Source organism: Zootoca vivipara, chromosome 2, assembly GCF_965207765.1.
Source record: "Zootoca vivipara chromosome 2, rZooViv2.hap1.1, whole genome shotgun sequence".
NCBI lineage: Eukaryota > Metazoa > Chordata > Lepidosauria > Squamata > Lacertidae > Zootoca > Zootoca vivipara.
In genome coordinates, this window is record NC_142584.1 from 118,628,381 (window position 1) to 118,636,017 (window position 7,637).

Genomic DNA, 7,637 nt, shown 5'->3' on the forward strand with positions numbered 1-7,637 from the left:
AAGGGAAATCTAGAGGACTCCTCCATTCCCAACAACTGAGAGGGTGACCATCTCCTCCTCGCAGATTCTGATCCCTGCAGATGCCAGCTCTGTGACATGGGCCTCTCACAGCTAGAAACCCTCTGAGGCTTGCAGAGGGCTGCTGGGGCTCTCAAAATCTCTCTCTCTTCAGGCTTCTACAGCACTAGTGAATGAGTAACAGGCAGGCAGGCATCAGTGACACCAGGAAAGCGTTGCATCATCATCATTATTATTATTATTATTATTATTATTATTATTATACCCTGACCATCTGCTTGCTTCCCCAACATAAAACCTATTCCAGCTTCTTCCTCTTGCTAAAAGGTAAAGGGACCCCTGACCATTAGGTCCAGTCGTGACCGACTCTGGGGTTGCGCGCTCATCTCGCATTATTGGCTGAGGGAGCCGGCGTATAGCTTCCAGGTTATGTGGCCAGCATGACAAAGCCGTTTCTGGCAAACCAGAGCAGCACATGGAAACGCCGTTTACCTTCCCGCTGTAGCGGTTCCTATTTATCTACTTGCATTTTGACGTGCTTTCGAACTGCTAGGAGCTGGGACTGAGCAACGGGAGTGAGCAACGGGAGCTCACCCCGTCACAGGGATTCGAACCGCTGACCTTCTGATCAGCAAGCCCTAGGCTCAGTGGTTTAACCACAGCGCCACCTGGGTCCCTTCTTCCTCTTGGAGGGATGCCCAAAAACATTTAGTCAAAGCTTATGCATCTACCCTGCTTTCCCCCCTCTCTGTCCATACACTTTCGTTGCTACTTCCAACAAAAGTGTATCCCAGTGTGCAAAGGTGTGACAGTGGCAGAAGCTTATATATTATATAACTTCCTAGGGCTTTTTAAAGAACAAAAATAACAGGAAAGGCAAGATGTAAAGGTCATTTGGGGGGGGGAGACGGGATTGCAGAGGGGCTCGCACCACAAACTCTGGTTTGGAGGAGTGGGGGGGGGAGGTTTGGGGTAAGTAATTTGCAAGTGATCCTGGTATGAGAGCGGGTGACACCCTGCATCAAAATAAAAAATCCTTTCTGAAATGAAAAAGGTTTGGAGGATTAAAAATAATCAACGTGAGTAATAAGAATGATTAAAACACTTCAGTATCTACGTGTTTGCATAGGCATGCTGAAACAAGTACGGTACCAGTATGTTTTAAGCAGGCACTGAAAAACAGTACAGGGAAATATATAGTTGTACCTTGGAACAAGTTGAAAGGAATGCGTTCCAGAAGTCCGTTCGACTTCCAAAACATTCGGAAACCAAAGTGTGCTTTCCGATTGGCTTCTGCAGTCAATCGGAAGCCGTGGTGTTCGGCTTCCAAAACTAGTTCACAAACCGGAACAGTCACTTCCAGGTTTTCAGCATCCGGGAGCCAAAACATTTGAGAACTAAGCTGTTTGAAAACCAAGGTACAACTGTATTTGGACAGGCAGTTACTCCTACAAGCTCTTCAGCAGAACTGCTGCCTTTCCCAAAGCTTCCCAAACTGCCTGGGGAAGCCAATTCAGCTTTGTGATTGTTGCTAAAACACAACTCTAATATACAACCAGAGAGTGAAATCAGTTTGGAATATGTATTTAAAATAAATCGGCAGAAGTCCAGCGAACGCATTGCACTTTTGGATTAGGGAAACCCACAAACAAAAATTCAGAACCACACTCTAGATAAAAACTCTCGGGATACAATGATTACACGGTGAAACAAAGTAAAGCAAATTTATTTATTTATTTATGAACAAATTCTCAATACCGCTGAAAGGTTAGCTTTTCATGGAGTCCCCGTTAAATATCTTAGGGTCATGCGGATGAGGGAATCTACTAGATGTTGTGTACTAACTTGGGACTTTCAAAACTTCCTTAGTAAGCTTAGATCAGGAACGGCTTAAGAATATAAAAGCCTGGAAGCTGGATCAGGCCAAAGGAGGGTACTGAAGGAAACTTTCAGAGTTGTAGATTTGAAAGGGAACCCAAGGGTCATCTAATCCAACCCCCAGCAATGCAGGAACCTCAACTAAAGCATCCACGACAGATGGCCACCCAACTTTGCTATTTGCTACCTTATCTCTGTGCTTCTTCGCCATCTACAAACCCCTCATGCCAAAACACCCTAGTAAGATCTCACTTGTTTTCCTCTGCCCAAAGATTCCATGTTAGACTGCAAATCCTTACAAGAAATCGTATGATGCATATTTCCTTTAGCTATCACATTTTTTTTCACATGCAGTTCCTCCTGTATTTATTGGACGTCTTCCTCCCAGTTAAGACTCATGTTAAAAACCTTTCCACATTTAATTTCTCTGCTGCTGTGTTCTTTGAAACGTATTGCCCAGTAAAGCTCTTTCCACATTAAGGATACTGCTGCGCCTGAAGCTCCTTCCACACTCCTTGCATGTAAATGGATTCTCCCGTGTGTATTCTTTGATGTGCGGTAAGACGACTACTCACACTAAAGCTCTTTCCACACACCATACACTGAAATGGCTTCTCCCCTGTGTGTGTTCTTTCATGTGGAGTAAGGCTGCTGCTGTCGCTGAAGCACTTTCCACACTTCTTGCATTTAAATGGTTTCTCCCCTGTGTGGGTTCTCTGATGTACAGTAAGGTGACTATTCACGCTAAAGCTCTTTCCACACACCCCACACTGAAACGGCTTCTCCCCTGTGTGGGTGCGTTGGTGCGGAGTAAGGCTGCTGCTGTCGCTGAAACTCTTCCCACACTCCTTGCACTTAAATGGTTTCTCTCCTGTGTGGGTTCTCTGATGTACGGTAAGGTGGCTACTCACACTAAAGCTCTTTCCACACACCGTGCATTTAAATGGCTTCTCCCCTGTGTGGGTTCTTTCATGTGGAGTAAGGCTGCTGCTGTCACTGAAGCACTTTCCACACTCCTTGCATTTATATGGCTTCTCTCCCGTGTGAGTTCTCTGATGTTTACGAAGGCTGTTGAGCAAACGGAAGCTTTTCCCACACTCCGTGCATTTATGTGGTTTCCCCCCCATGTGGATTCTGTAATGTCTACTGAAATCTGATTTATCTCTAAGTATTTTCCCACATACTGGACATGCCTTCCTGCTTTGATCTTCTTGTAGCATCAGTGGTTCTTCATCATCAAAACCCTGCATAGCCAATGATTTCTTGCTCCCAGTCTTTGACTGGTTTTGTTCATGGTTTGGGGGGTCCCTTTGATTGACAAACATCCCTTTTCCTGCTTCAGCTGCAGGTGTTTCTGGGGCTTCCCTATAGTTCCCGTTGCTTTGGCCATCATCTGAGGGAGAGGTGAGAAAGAAAATCATGGGTGAATTTCAAGGGGGGAATCAAAGGTTCTCATCACAGATTGAACCCATTTACCACCACCACCACCACCCCCATTTTGGCATCTCCCCGGTTCTCCCTCTTTCTGTCTGTACTTAAGAGAACACTGTAAACAACAAAAAACTTTGGCAGGATTAGAGTAATGCTTGTAATTTACAAAAAACTATGCAAAAACGAATCACTACTTTTTTAACAAATGAGAGAAAATTAGATAAGCAGAAGTAGAAGAAAAGACTGACAATGGTAACCATGGAAGGGCGGAGGGAAGTCAAAGGATTCAAAGAATCCTAATTGAAGAGCATCTTAAAAAGCAGAGACATCACCTTGCTGACAAAGGTCCGTATAGTTAAAGCTATGGTTTTCCCAGTAGTGATGTATGGAAGTGAGAGCTGGACCATAAAGAAGGCTGATCGCCGAAGAATTGATGCTTTTGAATTATGGTGCTTGAGGAGACTCTTGAGAGTCCCATGGACTGCAAGAAGACCAAACCTATCCATTCTGAAGGAAATCAGCCCCGAGTGCTCACTGGAAGGACAGATCCTGAAGCTGAGGCTCCAATACTTTGGCCACCTCATGAGAAGAGAAGACTCCCTGGAAAAGACCCTGATGTTGGGAAAGATGGAGGGCACTAGGAGAAGGGGACGACAGAGGACAAGATGGTTGGACAGTGTTCTCGAAGCTACGAACATGAGTTTGACCAAACTGCGGGAGGCAGTGGAAGACAGGAGTGCCTGGCGTGCTATGGTCCATGGGGTCACGAAGAATCGGACACGACTAAACGACTAAATAACAACAAAAGTGGCAGTAATAATAAGAATAAATCATTTCTCATTTATACTCTGCCCATCTAGCCGGGCCTCTCCAACCCCTCTGGCCGGTTCCCAACAGAATATTAAAAACACGATTAAACATCAAACATTAAAAACTTCCCTAAACAGGGCTGCCTTCAGATGTCTTCTAGCACAAAGAAAAGCATTGAGGGAGGTGCAGAACAAAAGGGGCAAATTTGATTGGTTGGTGGGGGAATAGCAGAAAGAACAAAAACATGCTGAACAAACAACTGAGGAAAAAAGCATCCTTACCTAGAGATGCCACTGTCTTATAATTCTCCTCCATGACTTCCCTGCGCAGAGATCTTCAGCTGGGATCCTGCAGGTGCCACAGCCGCTTCCATAAAGGTCAAGCGAGCCTAGAATAAGAAGGAAACACAAGCCGTATGCACAAAGAGTAAATGGATGGGCAAGAACATCAGAGGAATTTGGTAAACATGAGAGGGACAGGGAGGGAGAGAGGGAGTTGGGAATGTCTCAATTTTTCTCCCAAAGGTGTCTCTCCTCCACATACCCTTCAACATTTCTCCAATGAAAATAGGGATGTCCCATTCCATAATGATAATTTTACTATTTATACCCCACGCATCTTACTGGGTTGCCCCAGCCACCCTGGGCAGCTTCCAACATATATAAAATGATAATAAAACATTAAACATTTAAAAAAACCCTTCCCTTTACAGGTTTGCCTTCAGATGGCTCAGAAGCTGGATAACTCCATCCCCTCCAACATTTCTCTGATGGAAACAGGAACGTCCTAAGGAAAAGCGGGACATTCCGGGATCAAATCAGAAACTGGGATGGGCTTCTCTCAATCAGGGAAAGCCCCTGGAAAATAGGGACCCTTGGAGGGTCTGCCTCTGGCTCTAGGGTACAAAAGCAGAACAACACCCCCCACCCCACTCATCCCCATGTCTGTTTTGCCTGCACCAAAGCGGCTTCCCCTGCCCTCTCCCTGCAAATTCCCCATTGCAAGGGGGAGAGAAGTGGCTTGATCCCTTTGGAGGGGAGAGGGCAGCTTCCCAGAGGCTCTTGCTTCCCCAGCCCCCCCTTTAATTTCCATTTTACACTTGAACCAATAAGAACATTTCAAATAAAAGAAACACAAAACCGCCACTGACTCCTCTTCCCTGGTGGTGCATTTTATTACTGCCTTTCCCGCTACATTTCTCTTATTCCTCACCTTCATATCTCAATTATTTCATTCATGCCCATACTTTTTTCAAAGAGGGCCAGATTTGATAAAGTGAACATGCATGAGGGCCGACCAAATTTGCTGAGCTTTTTTTTTTGGATTGAAGTCGCTGAGCTTTTAAAGGGTTTTACCCCCCAGGACATATACTGCCAGGGGGGCAGGATTAAATCGACCGGCGGGCCGGATTAGGCGCCCAAAACGCCGCCTTCTTTTTTATCCTGATCTCTTGTTCTGTTTGACAGTCTTGCCATTTCCACATATTCTACTAACCTTGTCTGCTATCTACCCCCCCCCTCGCCTCCCCAGGCAAACATTCCTCCTGCGCCCCCTCCCCAACTTCATACACTCCCCCCCCCCAAAAATAGGGCACCTCTTAGATTTCACCGCTATTCGCTGCCCATAAGCCGCACCTCTTCCGCAACCTCCTTCTCCGCTGGACCATTTCTCCTGCCGGAATTAGGAAAGAGCCCCTCTCTACCCCCACCCCTTCTGTTGCAGTGCAGCTTCCGGCATCTCTAGGAACCAGAACTCGGTTCCTTAACCCCCATCCCTCTCCCCCGGCGGACCGAGCGGCAGGACGCGCACACCCCGCGCCTTTTCATAGAATCATAGAGTTGGAAGAGACCACAAGGGCCATCCCGTCCAACCCCCTGCCAAGCAGGAAACACCATCAAAGCATTCCTGACAGATGGCTGCCAAGCCTCTGCTTAAAGACCTCCAAAGAAGGAGACTCCACCACACTCCTTGGTAGCAAATTCCACTGCCGAACAGCTCTTACTGTCAGGAAGTTCTTCCTAATGTTTAGGTGGAATCTTCTTTCTTGAAGTTTGAATCCGTTGCTCCGTGTCCGCTTCTCTGGAGCAGCAGAAAACAACCTTTCTCCCTCCTCTATATGACATCCTTTTCTATATTTGAATATGGCTATCATATCACCCCTTAACCTTCTCTTCTCCAGGCTAAACATACCCAGCTCCCTAAGCCGTTCCTCACAAGGCATCGTTTCCAGGCCTTTGGCCATTTTGGTTGCCCTCTTCTGGACACGTTCCAGCTTGTCAGTATCCTTCTTGAACTGAGGTGCCCAGAACTGGACACAGTATTCCAGGTAAGGTCTGACCAGAGCAGAATACAGTGGTACTATTACTTCCCTTGATCTAGAATGGATGCTATACTCCTATTGATGCAGCCCAGAATTGCATTGGCTTTTTAAGCTGCTGCATCACACTGTTGACTCATGTCAACTTTGTGGTCTACCAAGACTCCTAGATCCTTTTCACATGTACTGCTCTCAAGACAGGTGTCACCCATGCTGTATTTGTGCCTTTCATTTTTTTGCCCAAGTGTAGTACCTTACATTTCTCCTTGTTAAAATTCATCTTGTTTGCTTTGGCCCAGTTGTCTAATCTGTTACGGTCATTTTGAAGTGTGATCCTGTCCTCTGGGGTATTAGCCACCCCTCCCAATTTGGTGTCATCTGCAAACTTGCGTAGACTCTGCCTGCTGCCCCCATACGAAAAGTATTGAAAACCCTCAATTATCTGAGTTTCTGTAGATTTCCTTAAAAAGATCAAAAAGCTGCCTCCCCCCCAAAAAAAATTCCTCCCCCATCTTTGGCCCTGCTTCTCTGCTAGGGCGGCTTCGAGGAATGGGGTGGGTGGTGGAGGGTCGCATCTGGCCAAAGATTTCATAGAATCTTAAGGGTTGGAAGGGACCCCCTAGGGGTCATCAAGTCCAACCACCTGCAATGCAGGAATCTCAGCTAAAGCATCCCATCCAGCCTCTGCTTAAAAACCTCCAAGGAAAGGAAGTCCACAACCTCCCAAGGGAGTCTGTTCCACTGTTGAACAGCTCTTGCTGTCAAAAAAGTTCTTCCTGATGTTTAGTTGGAATCTCCTTCCTCGTAAATGGAAGCCATTGGTTCGAATCCTACCTTCCAGAGGAGAAAGCAAGCTTGTTCCCTCTTCCATGTGACAGCCCTTTGGACATTTGAAGACGGCTATCATATCTCCTCTCTCTCTTTTCCAGGTTAAACATACCCACCTCCTTCAACCGTTCGTCAAAAGGCTTGGTTTCCTTAGGATTCGGAAGGGCCTCCGGGGGTCATCTGATCCAGGGGTCAGCAACCTTGTTCAGCCAGGGGCCGGTCCACTGTCCCTCAGACCATGTGGGGGGCTGGACTATTTTTTTGGGGGGGGGGGAATTGAACAAATTCCTATGCCCCACAAATAACCCAGAGGTGCATTTTTTTTAAAAAAGCACACATTCTACTCATGATTCCT

At 46.4% G+C, this 7,637-nt stretch overlaps 1 pseudogene across 1 annotated transcript in view; it reads right to left on the bottom strand.

The window, feature by feature from the left end:
- Positions 1-1,733: 1,733 nt before the first annotated feature.
- LOC118081398 (uncharacterized) overlaps positions 1,734-7,637 on the bottom strand; it is a 31,188-nt pseudogene continuing 25,284 nt past the window's right edge. Inside the window, exon 6 of the transcript XR_015948292.1 lies at positions 1,734-3,289. The product of XR_015948292.1 is annotated as an uncharacterized LOC118081398 (transcript). The remainder of the gene's footprint in view (positions 3,290-7,637) is intronic.